The sequence below is a fragment of the Cryptomeria japonica genome, chromosome 4, assembly GCF_030272615.1.
Source record: "Cryptomeria japonica chromosome 4, Sugi_1.0, whole genome shotgun sequence".
Lineage (NCBI taxonomy): Eukaryota > Viridiplantae > Streptophyta > Pinopsida > Cupressales > Cupressaceae > Cryptomeria > Cryptomeria japonica.
Window position 1 is genome coordinate 355,500,394 of NC_081408.1, and position 19,175 is coordinate 355,519,568.

A 19,175-nucleotide genomic window follows, 5' to 3' on the forward strand; every position below is an offset into this window, starting at 1 on the left:
TCATGTTTTTTCTAGTCAAGTCAATGCTCAAAATCAAAGTTTCTTTTTGTTTTGTACAAAAGGAAATACACACCTGAAACGGCCATAAATGGAGTTAAAAATCTGCAAAAGCATTTCCAGAAACGCCCTTTCTAACCCTCAAAATTCTTCATGGCGGCTTGGTACTGCCTTCGATTTTTCCAGATGACCCAAGCATGGCGGCCAAAGAAAACAGAGGAGAACAAGAACGTCAAAGGATGCAAAAAAAATCAGTCAAGATCATGGCCTTTGAGGCCCAAATCCCCTTCAAATCGAGAAGATGGAGGTCAAAATCTGAATTTAAGAGAATAAATGCAGCTTCCACGCCTTTTACACACAAATCAGCCATGGCGGCATATGGCAGCACTCATAATCCACAAATTTTGCAACTCGAAACCTACAGGCAAACCCCATGGCGGCTGAAGCAAAGTGAGAATATCGAATGAGTGGAGAGAGTGAGGCGTTTTAGGGTTTATTTCCCTATTTTGAATGATTATAAGCTAAGGCATTTTTCCTTCTTTTTATTTTTTCTCTCTTATCCCCGTGAAGCTCTAGGGGGAGTTCGATATTTTATCCCTCATGTAATATATATTTTAAGTGATTTGCATAGTATCACTTAATCATAATGCCATGTTAAATATTTATTAAGTGATATTATACACATCATAGAAGCAGCAATCAGGAATAAATCGCGACTATGCCTGATTAATCGGGGATCGGATTTTTTGCAGATTAATTCCCCAGAAAAATTGTGGAAAATCGTCGACCAAGCAAAATGATTTTCAATGACTTTTTCCTGATAAAAACGGGATTAAATCGCACGATTAATCGTTGATAGTCGCCGTCGTGTGAAAAATCCCTAATTTCGCGAAAACAAATGCGCGAAAAATGCGTGTTTTTCATTTATAGTGTGTGACACCGCGTTAAGGTTTTCCATATCTAAGCTGGTTGATTGCAAAATCTTTCCCAACAAGAGGCATATCTTTCCCTACAAGATCATATTGCGAGTGGCATATCTTTCCCGACAAGAGCTAGGCTGGTTGATCACCATGTTTTTCCATTTCAATCCATTAGCCAGGTATTTTTCATCAAATTTATTTACAAATTTCGATCCATGTGCCAGGCTGGTTGGTCGCCATTTCTCTACAATTTTTTTTCATCAAATTCTGTAAAGAAATTTTGTCTGCATTCTGTAAATAAATTCTGTCTGCATTCTGTAAATAAATAATGTCTGCGTATTTATAAATTCTGTTTAGAGAGTCTATGGTGTAACTGTATTTTATATATAGTATATTTTATAAATTTATACTGTAATTTGTGTATAAATGTTACAGTATAAATTTATAAAATATACTGTATATAAAATTTTGTAGAAATTTAACAGTATATAAAATACAGTTACTGTTATATGTAAATTACATTTTATACTGTAAATTTTTTTTATAATGTAATTCTTGTATATTAGTATAATGTATTTTAACAATAACTGTATTAAATTACAGTATTACATTTTATACTGTTAAATTTTTTACTGTACTTCTTGTATTTTATACCTATAGTATGAAATCACAGTATATTTTATAAATTTATAACATTAAATATTACAATATATTTTGTACTGTAATTTGATATATCAACTATATAGTTACTGTTAAACATACTGTAATTGAATTTTATTAATATGTTGTTAAATATATTGCAATTGATATATCTATTTTTTTTTACTTTTTGTGATGAAAAAGAATTATACATCAATTACAGTATATTTAACAGTAATTTGATACACTGTAGTTTAATTAGAAATTTAGAAATTACTGTAATTTTATTAGTAATTTCTAAATTTTGATTTAACTATTGTATCACATTAAATAGAAATTTAGAAATTACGGTATCACATTAAATAAGTGTTCAAGTCGCTTAACTTGCTCCTTTAGAGTTTGATTTTTTGTCTACATTCTTGTCTAATAAACCAGATCAATTTGTGTTTTCAATTGAACGCATGGTTTACACTCTACACACAAACTTTTCTAACATGTTCAAACCAGCCAAAACCATCATAAAAAATCCTCAACTCAACAATTTGATTTTCTCACTCACAAGTTAAAGACTGAGTGTAATGTTTTTGTAGATCTGATTCTTGATCAGAATGCCACGTCAAAAAGACTTTGCGTGGTCACATTGCACAACAATTCCTGGTAGCACGAAGGTCAAGTGCAATTGGTGTTTACAAGATATTAGTGGTGGAATTTATCGTTTCAAATGGCATTTGTCCAAAGAACAAGAAAATAACACTAAGGTATGCAAAGTATGCCTTGCAGATGTTGCGTATTAGGCAAAGCAATCTCTTGACGGGATTGCTGAGAGTAAGGCCAAAAAGGCAAGAATTGGGGTTGAACTAGGTTCTAGTTCTACAGATCCCAGGAGCAACTGTTTGGGTGAAGAAGATGGCGAAGATGGGAGTTTCAGGGAATGTGGGTCAACACCTAATTCTATAGCACGTGGACTAAACACAAGTGGAGGAAACATTAATACTTTCTTCCAACCTCGTACTACACTAGGATCACAAACCATTACACTAGGATCACAAACCACTTTGGAGAGTATAGGATGTAGGAAAACTGTCACCTCCTCTCACATGGCATCCATGCTTCTAGAAATCTATATTGGCAACCCATGGTAGATGCTATTGTAGCTATAGGACTTGGGTTTCAAGCCCCATCTTATGAGTCATTGAGGGTTGGTATGTTGAAAGATGCAGTAGAGGATGTTCAAGATGTTGTTAAACAACATCGGTTACAGTGGGCTAGAACTGGTTGCAGCATCATGTTAGATGGCTAGACAGATAGAAGGAACCGAACTCTCATTAACTTCCTTGTCTCTTTTGAGATTGGCACTGTTTTTTTGAAATTTGTGGATGCATCTAATATGATGAAATCCACAAATGCATTGTTTGAGATGTATGACGTGGTAGTTACGGATGTAGGGCTACAAAATGTGGTTTAATTTATCATAGACAATGCTGGTGCTTGTGTTGCTGCAGGGAGACTTCTGACAAATAAATACTTGTGTGTCGTGCACACACTCCCTGTCGTTGACAGGGTCCCCCCCCCCTTTCTTTGTTTTCTCATCTCGTCCTCGATCAGGTCCTAAGTAGGAAGTTCTGATAATTCCTAGAGAGATGATTGCAGAAGTTAAGAGTTTGAATGTTGAGAAGATGATCCAACATGAGTCCTAGATAGTGGAGGATTTGCATCTTGAAAATGAGAAGCAAGATGTTGCAGTTAAGTCCAATTGTCAAAATAACAATAGGTTTGAGTTGATAAAGATTGGCTACCTAAGTAGGAAGATACCCCAGGTGAAATCATGAACATTGTTAAGTTGACGCCGCTCATGGACAAGTTTCAAGCTTGAAGCCAGTCAAGATAAGTGAACAGGCCAAGGTGAAATCCAAATCGACCTCCATGGCCAAAGTGAGGAAATATCATTAAAATCGGCCTCTAAGACTAAACTGCAAGCTCAAAACTTTAAAATCAGCCTAAAAGGCCAGATCGCAAACTCAAAAGTTCAAATTGACTTTGTAAGACGAAATGCAAGCAAAGGTTTGAAAATTGGCATAATAGGTCGAAATGTGAGCCAAAGATGTGATGAAAAGAGAAAATCGCGAAAAAGAGGCGTTTGAGCCGAAATTAGAAAGCAAAACTCATTAAAACACAAATCTCACATTGGGCCCATTTTGCCCGAAATAATTTAAGTAGGAGAATGCAACGTAAAATTAAGGCTCACAAAATCGGCTTAAAGTGCCGAAATGCTAAGTTCCCGAGTTTGCATTTTAGGCTTTATAGCCCGAAAGGAGAAAAGCGTTTAAGTTCGCATTGCCTCCCATTGCTCGAAAATCTCAAGTCTTGCATCTTACCCATTTATGCAAAAATGCAAACAAAAGTTCACAAAACCGGCTAATGAGCCGAAAATGAAAGAAGAGTTATTTAAGTTAAAATTACGAAAAGTGGAAAATGTTTCAAACTCACAAAGTCTTCTCATCACTCGAAATGGCCCATAAAAGTTAAATCATGCGAACAAGCCCAAAATACTGAAAATTTCAATGAAGATTAAATCGCGCAAAGTTGGTTTTTTGACTAAAAACGTCACTATTCGCAAATAAGCCTTCTAAGCCAAAAAGTTAATAAGTGAAAAATCTCGCCAAATAACATTCCTGTGCCCAAAAATCTCATTGAGTGTCGATAGCTTACAACTCACAATCGGCCTCTAAACCGAAATTAACAAGAAAGGAGAAAATCGCGTGAGAAAGTGAAAAGGGAGAACAAATTTCAAAGTCGCCATTGAACCTCATTCCGCTGAAATCGTTTACAGAGGAAAATCACGCAGAGAACTCTAGGCCAAAATCGGTTAGAGTGGGAGGTCGCCCAAGATCATTCTTTAGAGCCGAAAATTGTTAGGAGAAACCAGAATCACATCATAAATCTCATTTGAACCGAAAACAAGTTTAGAATCGTGCAATATAGGATGAATGCTCCGAAAATCTTCAAAATTGCAAAATCGCACAAGGAGAATAAGCCGAAAACGATCATTCAACTTCCCAACCACACAATCGAGCGTTGTGAATCGAAAAAGGTGAGGAAAATAGAAAAGGTTCAAAGTCGTGCAACATATGTTCATTGAGAGGTCGAAATCATTCAAAAGCTTAAACATACCAAGGGTCTTCTTTGTCACCGATTTCATTGAAAGCTAGGGCCGCGCAAGGAGAATATAAGTCGCCTAAAACATCAGTTTGCCCGAATTGCTTAAAGGAAGGACGATATCATTTCCGCAAACTTCAAACAAAGGAGGCTATCTCCTCTCAACGCTGGTTCTCCTCAACAGTTGTATTCAGCAAAGTTCCTTCTCACTATTGTCAGGTAAGTCAAAATTTATCTTCCCCATAGTTAAATTTTGAAGGAATCATTTTTTTTGTCTTGTTTGCCTGGGGTTAATATGTAACTTCATATAAAAAAGGAGAAAATTTTAAAGATTGCAACCCAAGTAAACATCCAAGAATAGTACTCAATTATCAAAATTCGACCTCTAGCCGAAATATGAGACTTGGGCAAAATTTAGGAATTCTGGTCCAAAGTACAAAATACATAAACTACTCTTTCTGAAACTGCAAATGCAGAATCATCTTCGAAACGATCAACATTTTACAAAACTCAAAACTCAAAACACTGAATTGTGCAATCCAATAACGTTTGCAACTTTCCACCATTAGCAATCATGAGCAACATTTCAAAAATCTACTCCAAAACAATAGCTAATCAAACCAATCGGCTGATTTTCATCTTTAAATTGCACTCATTCCCCAAGCACAAAATTTAAATTCTTTAAAAAGCCTGGTTCAAAACGCTTTCAAATTTCAAAAAATTATCTGGCTACTTAAACAATTTTAATGCTAACGTCGTCTTTCGGCCTTGCTAACCCGTTTTTTTACCTTAATCTCGTATCGTAATTCGTGTCCGGGTATGTAGGATAGGTGCCTAAATCAGCAATAGAGTCTTCAAAGACACCTAGCGCAACCAGAGCATCACGAACTTCCAAAGCTAACATTCCCCGCAAGTTCGAGAAAATAAAATACCAGTACCAAGGAGGAGTCAAGGAGTCAAAGGTCTAGAGTGTGTAGGACAACATAGGAGATACAAACTTGAGACATATTGATATTCAGGATTTCAAGAACAGGGTATACTCTCCTAACGCCTATGGAAAGCCCAGACGGATGTTGGAGAGTGGTATTGCTCAAGTTGCTGGTTTCCCACCGGCCGTGCAGAATTATGAACTAGTGATTGAAGCCGCTAAGTACTATCAACCGGAAACCAGATTAGTGGTACTAAAAGGAATGGTAATGGTCGACTTCACACTTGAGGCCATTGGGGAAACATTTGATATCTCGCTTCCTGATAGTCCCATTGTCGTGACCATTGATGAAGCCCAAATTGCCTATGACAAGAATCCTGTTCCGTGTAAAACACTGATCAATGAAGAGTGGTTCAAGGAAAGAGGACCCCCGAGCACTAGGATCAGTAAAAAGACCACCAGAAGCGATTTCCACAATGAGTATGGTGATATGGCTACCTTGCTCAGCCGGGTTATGGGACTTCTGCAATCCAACCTCTTTGAGGAATGGATGTTCTACTTCATCGAGCGATTTCGCTGGAAATCTAAGATTGACTGGGCTCAAATTATCAGCAATAACATCCATACACAACTGGTTGAGCTCGAAGAGAAGAAGTACTTCGCTACGACCTCTTACCTGGTCTATATGTTTGCTCAACATCAGCCGTTGCTAGGATTAATCAAGAGAGGTGAGATTGGGAACAGACCGAATCAGGTGAAAGTGTACGACTGCTATCCTCAGTTGCATTACTATGACATAGCTCAAAGAGAAAAGAATAACATTGCATATGCGATTGGTTAGTACGAGCGTGTGAATGACGCTTTTGCAATGTGCCTGGTCAGATTAATGCAAGGAGGATTGCACATAAGGCTGTCAAAGCAGGTTGCCACCCTGATTCGGAAATACGGTGCATGGTTCATCCAGTTCCCCAGATTCACCTACATCAGAATGGCAGGCTTTGAGGGAACACCGTATCGGCTTCCGCGTTACCCATCAGATAGGTTAGTCCTCATGGAGGTGGCAAGGCAGGCACACCCAGCAGGGAACATACTCAGGGACAAAAACCAGTCAGGATTCACCTTCCCTATGATCATAGGTAACCATGATGTTCACTTCAAGAATTCGGTGCAAGCTAAAGAGTCATTCGTCGAGTTAGCATCCTATTACTTACAGGAGCATCATTTCCCTAGGAAATGCTTTGATCATGATGGATTGGGAAAGAAGGCTTACAACAAGCATTGCAAGGCCAAGGCATCAATAGAGGACTATTGGAGCAATTGTTCAGATGACTTTGAGGTCCGTCGGCGGGAATATTCAAGGTTGAGTGTTCAATAAATGCGACTTTATGAGTACCAATAGGTTCCGGATCAGGTAACAAACTATGGAAATTGCTTGCAAGTCCGAGAATTTGAAACAATCAAGGACCTCTTGCCAGCCATTGATTGGACTCAAGACCCTATCACAGATTTTGAAGTTGTCATGGAGGGTCGAAGAAGGTACATAGATAACTGGCTATCCCAACAAATAGAGAGGCTAACCCATGAAGGAACTCAATTCACATACAATTTAATGGGTAGTCTCGATTCCCAGTCTTCAGAAGACGAAGAAACCTCAAGCGTGCCAAACGAAGAGGTTGAGAAACCTAAAAAAAAGAGAAAGAAGGCAAGAGCCAATAGGGGGACTCAGACATCAAAAAGAACAAGAAGAGAAAAGATGCCAATCAGGTGTCCAGAGGTTACTTCCTCATCTAAGGACCCTAGTTCAGAAGATGATGTGGTTGAACTTGATCACATGCCAACTCCACCTCCACAATGATCCCATTGCATCAGAAGCAAATAATCGACAAATACAAAATGAGCAAGAAGTAGAGGCAAGGATCATTGGTTTGGATGGACTTGAGAATCAGGTCGAGGAAGGACAAATTGCACCTGATCAAGGGATTGGTAAACAAGAGCTCATGCAAGAGAGTAGGCATGAGTTGCAACACGAAGGCAGCAACAAGGATGACGCCACGGTTGTAGGAGAAAGGGAAGAAGATAGAACCCAAGAACCCAACAAAACTGAAGAACAACCACTATTAGAGGATACCCATCAGTTACTCAGTGAGGTGGGAGAAAAATCAACCATGAGTAAAGGATTAAATACTGCACCCATTCCTCCTTTTGTGTCCGATCAGTTGCAGATAGGCAGTGGATCAGCTGGGGCATCTAAACAATAGCGTGGGGATTTACTAGTCACATTTGAGCAAACCATTCCTCATAACTGGTTGATAGCCCGGGCACAACAAAAAGTGGTTGTCAAGCCACCAATTAACCTAGAGGATATCTTCTCCCGGATAGGAGAAATAAAAACTAAAGGAAAGAAAAAGCCAAAGATTTACTCCAAGATTACCAAAGATGAGCAAAGGAATCGTATGATTCATATTGCTGTCCCACTTGGAGACAAACCAACAGATCAGGTTGCATTGGCTAACTATAGCACCACGTCCATCCCAATAGGGCGAGCAACCAAAGATGTAATATCCTTTGCCCAAACTGATTGATTTTGGCTCAAGGAATATTGTCAAACACTTTGTATGTTGTCTTTCTCTATTCTGATTTTTGTATTTCAGATTGTTTGATACACTTTGAAAGTTGCCAAGAAATTTAGGAAGTTCACCAATGATGTTGACAATACCTCTTACAATGAACTAGTATGGGAGTGCAGTTCTTTTTGGTATTTTCAATGCATATACATGAAAACTAGATATGGAATGCATACCTACAGCCAACTAACATTTCGACAAAAAACTGGCATGCAACTATTATGCTGATCATATATGCTATTAACAGGACATTTCGCCAAACAAATGGTATGCAACATATATCTTCTTTATTGAATTCATTCCTAAGTACAATGCTGCTATGGATTTGCCAAGACTAATTGGCTTACAAAAAAGACTACAGCAATGCCAAATCTGATTCTAAGTTATCACTTACAACAGCAAAATTATATGCCTAAGATTTCAATACTAGCTACTAATATTTGCAAGAGGAACCTGGTAATAGTGATGCTCGATGATGGAGATGAAAGTTGCAATCGGAATCAAGCACAAATATTGTAGCGTGGCACTGTTCATGGGTACTGTTCATGCGCACTGTTCACGGGTACTGTTCATGCATACTGTAGCAGCAAGAACAAACTTTTAAAAGAACGATTACTAATGGCTGCCAATGAATCTTCAGGTCTGCACTCGATAGTCCTCAATATTCTTCAAACCCTTTCTGTTATTCCTTTACTTTAAGCACAAATAGAACTCTAGAGTGAAGCTCTCCTGAAATGCCAAATTCAGTGGATATTTCACCACCTCAAATGGTTGCAACACTGAAGAATTGACGTTCTCCAATGGCTAACTGAAATCAGAAACCCTTGGCTTCTTCTCCTAATTTCATATCAAATGCAATTGACAATAATCCAATGATAAGAAAAGAACGTCTCATGTTAATTTATTCTTTCCTTGTAGGAGCTCACTTACTTTTCTTCCCAATGTGGGATAAAATATTTTCTTATATTTGCACCTTATAATATTAAAGTGACTTTATTATTATAAGTTACTTTATAACTTTATAATAACATTAAAATATTTAAATAAATCACTTAAGTCACTTAAACTTTAATATCTCTTGAAATACTTGTCAGATTGCTATGCCGTCTGAAATAGGAATCTCTCCTCATAATTCCCCATGTGACCAAACACACTTTCTAAAAATAGAAGGGTCCATCTCTATTACCCCTGACTTACTATACATAGTAAGTATGGCAAATGGAGTCCAAATGATATCGAACAAAGGCCAATTCCCTGAATGTTGGAGAAGAATCAATCCTCAGAAGACCCTCTAACCATCCACATTAGCCTACGAGGGTCCAATTATAGGCTAATCATTGGCTAGCATGATGTCACTAGCTAGAAGGGGACATCACAAAAGAGCAGGAGAGGGAAGAATTTAAGGATTCCGTACAAAATATGCTCAGACAACTAGATGAAATGACTGCTGAGAGGGATATGTACCGAGCTCGTGCTGAACAAGCCGAGGGGTACATAGATCACCTGTTGAGACCGCTGCATCATACCGTTGAGTCCCATGTTCCTCCAATGGCGTTGGCACAAAAGACTACGACTGAGTTCGAAGGAGTGCGTGACACCGCCAAGGCCGTTAGAAAATGGATCCGGGACATTTAAACAAGAGGAAAGAAGATTATTGATGATATATTTGAAGTAACACTCAAAATACATGCAGCTCGAATAAAGATAATAGAGGTGAAAAAGGAGTATGCCAAAATCCAGGAGGCAATTGGCTTGGCTCAACCACTCATGAGAGCTCTTTTCTAGACACACACTCAGATTCCCACACTACACACTATCCTGGACCCCTATGATATCAATACTTTCAAGGAGTGGTTCTGGATTCTCAACATGAAAATGGACATGGCGGGCGTCATCAGAAAAACGTAGGAGAAATGTGAAGATGACTTATTTGGTATTGAGAGCATTGGTGAGGACATCCTTATGGCATTAGTAATTGGTTGGAAGGATACCATGGGGGATGCTGATGTGGTATCACAATGGAATGCTAGGTTAAAGGCTGATAAAACTACGTACTCTGTGGAAGACTTTGAGTGTATTGGCAGGCTGCATGCAGACATACTGCGTTTTAGTAATCATCAATCTCAGTGGCGCGAGCAACTAAGGGTGGTGGACACTCATCTGGAGGGCGTGCGGTTCAAAATGTGCCATCCTCCCTTTCCCTCAAATAAAGGGTTGTTCCCTGTTTGCATAAGGTTTCAAGAATATGTTCGGGAAGAGCGCGTGGCAAACTAAGACATCTGGGAAGAGTAGTTGGCAAGGAATTTGAATTTTTGGAAAAGTAGTCTACCTCGGGGAAGGAAAAAGTGCTTTCTTGAAAGTATTTGTTTCTTTTTAATTTTAAGTGCACTTTTTCAGGATAAAGTTTTTTTCCAACTACCAAAGTCGTCATAAATTTTTGAGTTCCGTGCAAGTGCACTTTTTGGAGCAACTTTATGTTTGGTAGTTGGTAGTTATTAGTTAGTTGGTGGTTGGTGATGATATTTTGTTATCCATTAATGGGTATGGGCAGCCATGTTTTATAGGATGAATCTGGGCCACTTGTGAGATTAGATCTTGACCATTCATCCATTTTTGAAAGCCTATATAAGGGATGGTTTCTCCCTTATTTTTTTTTAGTAAGAAATCTTGGATTGTTGTAGAAACTCTGCAGAAATACATTCAGACTTAATGAAGATTAATGTTGTTATTGTTTCATGTGAGTGCATGGTCTATTTCTTCACTTTTTGAATTTATGTTATGCATTTTGTTTTACAAAATAATATGTGCAAGTTGATATTTGATAGAAATCTTAGTTCATACAATTAAGGATTGGCTGATTGCCAATTCTTCTGCATGGTTAGTTTGAACTCACTAGTATGCTTAGTTCGGTTATTTAACATGGAATGTGTGAATGTCTTAAATTCAGCGTTTATGTTTAATAACATGAAAGTCTGTTTCCCCTTTGGAGATTGCATCAATTTTATCTAGTTGTGTGAATTATTGGCTAAATAAAATTTGATTATTGCAAGGTTTCTGTCTATTAGCTTGAATGTTTTATTTTTAGGTAGAAGTAATTAGCATCATCCTTCCCCTTTTTACCTCTTTTTCCTTTTTTAAAAATAAATCTGAAAGTAAAGTATCCATGGCAGCATCAAACATACTACAGAATCAGATGAATCAATTCATAGAGTCTAGGGGAAATCTCGTCTAAGACCTTTCCATTCAAATCCATCCACAAACATCAGTTCCCTTTGTGTTGCTTGCAAAACACATCAAATCGTTGAGCTATCCTACAGTCAAGACCTGACAACCAAAACATTGAGGTCAAGCCCATATGATCAAACCAAATAGCATTAGGAATTTCCTTATTTCAAGAGAGGATAGGATATTCGACATTCTATTTTGTGTTGGCCGGAGAGAGTTGTAGCGATACGACCTTCGACACGTCAACAATACCCTTCCATGTTTTTTACACCATGTGCACATTGCCTTGATCTAACCCTAGAGGACATTGGAAAAATTGAATGGGTTAAGGCAACATTTTAGAAGGCTCACAAGGTTACCAAATTTGTTTATAATCACATGAGGGTTTTGGCTATAATGCACTCTTTCATAGGAGGCAAAGAGCTAGTTTGACCAGGGGTGAAAAGATTTGCAACATATTTCCTTGCATTACAAACATTACGTGAACAAAAAAGTAATTTGAGACAAATGTTTGTTTCAGCTGAGTGGATGGAGTCTAGTTTCACAATTCAAACAAATGGCATAGTAGTGGTAAGAGTATATGTATTCTACCACCTTTTGGGAATTGTAATAAACCCCCTTAATTTTTTTTTGAGTTTTCAATGATATTACAAAGCAAACACGATAAACCGTTAAGGTTAGAGAAATAATCCAAAACAATTGAAAGGGAACCCTTCCACCATTTGTTCATCGAGAGCCCAATTTGGGAGGGTGAGAGCATACGGTGTTCCGGGGATTGTTAGCACCATAAACCGAACTGAAATTACAATGCACGAGCGGCAAGCCAGCCCCTTATGCTTATCCAGTAGGATAGAATTTGAACTTCTTGGAGGTAAACCAGCCAAGGAAAACAACAAGAAATTTAAACACAATCACTAACGCGTATTTCAGCGGGAGGATAATACATAAAACTATCACTCTACCACATATTTCCTCAGGACGACAATAAATAAAACTATCACTCTACCACATATTTCAGCAGGAGGACAATATCACTCAACCACTTATTCAGTGGGAGGACAAAGGTTACAAACTGAAATTTCAAACACTAAGGCGACCCAGCCAACCTCTTCCACTTATGCAATGGGGATTACAATGCACACTTCAAGTTCAAATATAGAGGTTAGTACTACTAACCAATGATACAAGGATGATTACAATGAAGTATTACAAGATTACAATAATTAACTATAGCTGATTTCAAGCCACTAACACAAAATAACAAGTCTGATATAAAATAACAACAATTCCAGAACTGGACCAGCAATACTTGTAAATGCTCACAAATCATTCCAATCCACTTTAAAACACACCAAAATTGAAGCAAATGAAATCAACAACTAAGGCGATCAACCTCAAACCTCAAACCAACACAATGAAAGCTTCAACATTGATGCACGCAACCCGAGGCACCTCCCAAATGGTATGACCTGCTATAGATTTCGATTTGCAACCAAAAATCACTAACACCACATCCCAATCTGCAAATCAGTGAAGAATATTGCCGAGGGAGAATGGTGAGATAGAGCCAGTACCCAGAATGCAACGACCAACAGGTAGGGAGATATGAATAAAACCTTGCTTTAGCTACCACGTCCAGCAACACCAAAAAACACAGCAGCAAACAAATTCTCCAAATCCACACAAAACGCAATCCACAAGAACACCAAGCAAACCACAAAGTCAAACCACAGCTAGGAGTGATGTCTCACACTCGAAACGGCAAAGGAAAATCTAGGAGGTTTTCACCCTCGAAGAAGTCTGTAGTCATTCCGATAGCATAACATTATAATTTATCTGGACGATGAAATGAGGAGCCAAGCACCTGTATAAATAGATTTCCAAGTCTGAAATTCAGATTCAAATGCCTCCAAATTCACCCCTTCAATTTTGCATTTCATTTCTAAGGTGGACCCAAGTATGGCGTCCCCCTTAAGTCAAAGCCACGCTTAGCAAGAGGACCACGATTTTTGGCATAAAAAAAAACACTTTGTTGAATAAAATAGTCTTCATATTCACTTTGGCGTCCCCCTTCATAACACAAATATTTCGCCTAGCAAACTTAGGAAAATCATATTATGCACAATTCTCAATAGCATTAATCAGTAATAAAATAATTAAATATTAAACCCTAGGATAATAAAATAATATTTAATTAAAAAACTTATAACTCTAATACTAATTATCATCAAAATTAAGGATGAAACTGTGCGATGAAAACCACTGAACTGGATCAGAACTCTATCCAAGACTGCCAAAAATAGAAATGCTCAAACTGCCACTTGCTAAAAATAGTAAGTCATGAAATACTGCTCCGAAACGCATGATATTCGCACCCAAAGAAAGAGCTTGGAAAGCTTAGTAAAACTGCACCATCCAGTCAGCCAAACCCTAACTTACTAAAAATAGTAAGTTCACACTTCACCTTAGAATCAATTGTATGTTATGCCACCCTAGAGTTCATGGAAAACCCAGAAGGAAACCATAAGCAGATCTGAAGAATTCCCTGCTGAAAAACCCTAAAAAGCTCATGCAAAACTCCGCAAAAGTTGGAAACCCTAATTCTCCTTTCCAAATACCCTACAGGTCTCCGGAATATGCCACTTGGCCACTGAAAGAACATCACTGAGAAGGGGACATTACAAGAATCTATTGAACAGATTGTAGAGTTTTCAAAGCCTTTAGTAAAAGTCTTGAGACTAGTGGATGGGGATAAACCCCCCATGGGATATGTGTATGAGGCCATGGATAGGGCCAAGGAGGTGATAAGGAGTAAGCTGGAAAATAATAGGGATAGGTATATGTCGTTGTGGGACATAATTGATAGGAGGTGGGATGGACAGATGCACACTCCTCTCCATGCTCCGGGATACTTGCTCAATCCTTTGTTATTCTATAAGACCGACTTCATGGAAATTGATGCTGAGAGCAAACAAGGCTTCTTCAAGTGCATGGAGAAAATGTTGCCTAACCCGGAAAAATTTGATGCAGCTACGATAGAGTTGGAAGTGTACAAGCATGCTAACGATTCAACCAGGTAGACTCTATAAACCTTTGACACTCTTTATTTTGCCAATGTGCTCATTAAGTTTGTTAAGATTATAAGATATTCTTAGTCTTTACATTATCATTTCCATATAATGTGTTTTTCAGCTTCGTGGTGGGCTTCTTTTGGAGACGAAATACCCAATTTAAGGTGGATGGCAGTGCGCATTTTAAGCCAACTATGCAGCTCATCAGCTTGTGAGAGTAATTGGAGTGTTTTCAAACACATACATTCCAAGAAACGGAACCGCCTATCACAAAAACGGCCGAATGACTTGGTATTTGTTCATCACAACCTCCACTTGAAGATAAAGAAAGCTCATGGTGAGAATATTAATATATAGTTGCAGTTTTTGAAATTGTATTCACTATTCATTGTGTTTTTCACTTGTAAGGTAAACACTAATTTCTACATGGGCAAAATCAGGAACTATTGAGGAAGGCTTGCCAATTGACCTCGATGAGATATATCCAGAGTGTGAGTTGATTGTTGTTGATGATGCTGCTGATGATGATGATGATGATGTTGCTGATCGTCTGCTTGAGACTGAAGATTTTGATATCACGAGGCAAGCCAACTTTGGTCCTCAATGGGTTGAACGAATTAGGATAGGCTCTCACCCAGAAGCTTCATCATCAAGGCCTCCTGCCCTCTAGCATGTCATTGCCTACATTTGATATTTTGGAATTTTGTACTTAGTGCACAGGTTGACTTTGTTCAAAGTCACAAACTATATTGTAATTGACATTTTGACATCTATCACCATCTAGATATTATTTATGGTGTAGTATATTTTGTGTAACATAATCAGCTATATGAATATAAACAACAAAAATCTATTTCGTGCAATTCATGTGTTCAAGTGTCTATTTTATTTGTCTACAATATCTCTATGCTATGGAAATGCTGTAAAATAAAATAAAAAAGTAGTTTTTGATTGTTTTTCTGCAATTTTTTACGTTTTCTTGTAAATCCGATTTTTTCTCGATTTTTTGAACTTTTGTTTTGTCGATTAATTCCCCAAACGATTATTGCTTCCTTGATACACATCACTTAGTAAGTCTAGGTAAAATAGCATAGGATTTTTATAAATAAATAATAGAAATATATATTAAAGTGAGTTTTAATTATAAACCACTTTATTTATTTCTCTTATTTTTATTTATTAAATCTTGTCTTTAAATGTATAAATTAAATAATAAAATTATTTATTAAAGTGATTTATAATTTGTCACTATTAAATAACTTTCTTCTTTTTATTTATAGGATGGACTTAAATGTAAATGATATAAGAAAAGTATTTATTAAAGTGATAAATTATAAATCACTTTATGAGATATTTATCTTATTTTCATTTATTGAGAAGTCAAGGATATTTTTTGTATTTATGAGGGCTTGCAGGCCTGTTCAGGGATATTTTAGGGGTTATAAATGCATAATTAAGAGCTTTTATGGTAAGGGTTGATGAAGCTTGACTTTTCTCTCAAACCCATCCCCTTCTAGACATGTTTAGACCCCTAAAAAATAGGATTTTTGAGTCTTCTCGACCAAAAAGAGGAGTCCTTTTGACTGCTTTTGGTAAAGCATATATATCTCAAAGTTTCATTATTGGAGTTAGTTATCACCTTTCTACTTCTGGATATTGTAATTTTCTGAGTTCTTTGGCAGAAGTAAGGAGTTTTGTAACCCATTTTGAAGAGAAATACAGATTGGTGACACCTTTTTTAGCAGTGATAATAGCTTGTGCCTTCTCAGTTTTTCTGTTATTGTGTCTTCTGTGTTATGCAGTTTTCTTGTGGTGATGTTTTCCCCTTAAAAATTGCATTTCATGATTATGTCTTATGCAGGAATACACATATTTTGCAGGTTGTGAGCTGTGTTAATCATAAAATCAGTCTTAAATTGTGAGGAAGATCTTTTTCTCCTACTAAGACCTATGATTATTTAGCCTTCTCATGAACTGTTGATGCAGAATTGGGTATCATTGGGTTGTGTAGGAAAGTCATTTGTGTTGTTATATTGTGTGTCATTTTTGTTTGTTTGAAGTTTCAATATATCATCTGGTGCATCACCTTAGGATTAAAGTCTTCATTTTTTCATGTTTCTCCCTCTTATTCTTTCCCCTGCAAGAAATGTTAGTTTAGGTGAAGTACTTGGAAAGAACCAGCTTACTTTGGAGGTCCACTTCGTTTTTTAGGTAACTTACAACCTTGAAGTGTTCCCATGTTTCAATAGGCTGCTGAAGTTCACAACTTTGGTTAGGGTGCAAGCTTGATTGATAACAATTCATAGTTGAGAACATATGACAAACAGTGAGAAGTTAAGCACTGCAGTGAATGCATCTAACATTTTTTAATTTATTAATTTTTTTGTTCAGATTCAAAATGTCAAGTGGGGGAAAACAAGGGTTGTATCCACTATGGAAGTATGTTGATCGTATTCTAGGGTCGAAAGGATTAGGTGGAGCAACTACTATCAAATGCAAACTTTGTCCATTGGCATGGAGAGGCACCTACACGATGGTGAGGGCTCATTTCCTTCACTTGCCATGTAATAGTGTTGAAGGTTGTACGAATGAGTCAGAATGATATGATGTTGTGAGGGAACAAGAAACGGATGATGGGAAAGTTGCTATTCGAAGCTCTCACGCTTCAACTACTAGAGCTCACAGTCATAATATAGAGTTAGAGGTGGATGTGACTTCTAGAGATGTGGCAAATGAACAGGCTAGCAAAAGACCACACATTGGCATCTCAAACACCCTATTGGAAGATTGTTTGATGTGCAAGGTTGAGAAGTAGTTGATGCATCGATTGGATGATTCTTTTATGCAAATGAAATACCATTTAATGTTACTTGCTTGCCTTTCTATAAAGGGATGGTCCATGCTATCAATAATGCACCAACAAGCTATAAAACTCTTGGGTATGAAAAGCTTCGCACTACTCTAGTCGATAAAGGAAAAAATCGATTAGAGGAACAAACAACACCTTTGAAAAGAGTGTGGGCTACAAAAGGATGTAGTATTGTGATGGATGTGTGGATAGATGCTAGGAATTGTCCACTACTTAATATCATGGTAACATGTAGCAAAGGGCTTTATTTTTTGAAGGCAATAGATTGTTCAGGGTAAGAAAAAAATGCAAAATTTCTTCATAATCAACTATGTGACAACATTGAGGAGGTGGGGGCATCACATGTAATCCAAATTCTTACTGATGCTGCCCTTGCTTGTAAAGCAGCAAGCGTGTTGGTGCATAAGAGGTACAAACAGATATTTGGACACCATGTTGTGTACATTTGTTGAATAATGCACAAAGATATTGGCAAGTTCCAATGGATTTTAGATCTCATAGACAAGGGCAGAAAAATACAAATGTTAATATGTAATCATCACCACACACAAGCCATTTGTAATATCCCCTACTCTAGTTGCCTCAAATTAAACCCTACAAACACAAATTCAGGAGATTAGGGTTAAGGGAATTACTTGTAATAATTATCTTTCGAACAACTTCCTGACTTTTAAGCCCTGCAATCATCACATATAAAACACAAGTGCATATATATATATATATATATATATATATATATATATTAAGTTGTTAATGCTGTCAATTAGAACATGTAAATCAATATTCTGCTTAACTATAATCATACTAAACCTATTCTAGGTTTGGGATAGGACGTGATAAGAATGACCCAGCCAAACCTTACTAAGCCCAAGAGCGGAACATTGACCCTCTTGGCCTTGGTGGCAGATCTTAGGCCCCATCCAAGGTGGCCTACTTAGTAGGATGCTGGTCTTACTTTCCTATCCATGCCTTATCTTTTGTGTTGCTACCAACTTATCAAGGTAGGTTCGATAGGGGGCAATGCAGTGGAATTCTCAGCTTAATCGAACTAAGCCCAAGAGCAAAACATTGACCCTCTTGGCCTTGATGGCAGAACTTAGGCATCCAACAAGGTGGCCTACTTAGTTGGCTGCCTTAACCCTCTTCCTACATCCCTCATCCTTCCCTCCATGATGAGTTTGAATATGTAATATCCAGGGACTAATATTAAATCATAATGGGCACTAGGTTCTATTCATATGAAACCGACATGCATAATACATGGTAAGTGAAAAAATACATGAAAGGCCAATATAATATTTTCATTATAGTTTTTTCAATGACTAATGCTGATCATATACTGATACACTGTTAGAATGCTGAAATTATAACAGTTTGATTATTTCTCTATAACCTTATTATTTGTATTTATTCCTTCTTTATGTTACAAGACTATGGTTGTACTTGTGATTGATTATAATTATTAAATTGTTTGAATGAGAGATTCGATATGTTTTAGAGTCATAAAATATTGAGAGCAGATTATATCATCCCATTCCCTAAATACCTTCGGTGCCTTTTCTTGATTTCTGAGTGCCGTGTTAATCTCTAACACATTCCTTTCTTTTTCTTAATCCCCATGGATACCACCAAGAGCAAGGATGTTACTGTCTGTAACTTAATAACAATTCTGATCTGATCTGATCGATGGTGCTCTCACTAGATGCTTTTGATTCCTTTCCTTTATATCTCTCAATGTGAGGGAGA

General features: G+C 37.4%; 1 protein-coding gene and 1 long non-coding RNA gene across 7 annotated transcripts in view; both read left to right on the forward strand.

Annotated features, from left to right (window-relative positions):
* Positions 1 to 19,175, forward strand: part of LOC131063643 (uncharacterized) — a 234,193-nt gene that overhangs the window by 158,933 nt on the left and 56,085 nt on the right. The window lies entirely within an intron of this gene.
* On the forward strand, positions 1,941 to 15,340 carry LOC131063645 (uncharacterized). Its single transcript, XR_009111110.2, has 3 exons — positions 1,941 to 14,565; positions 14,682 to 14,897; positions 15,001 to 15,340. It is a non-coding gene; the product is annotated as an uncharacterized LOC131063645 (long non-coding RNA).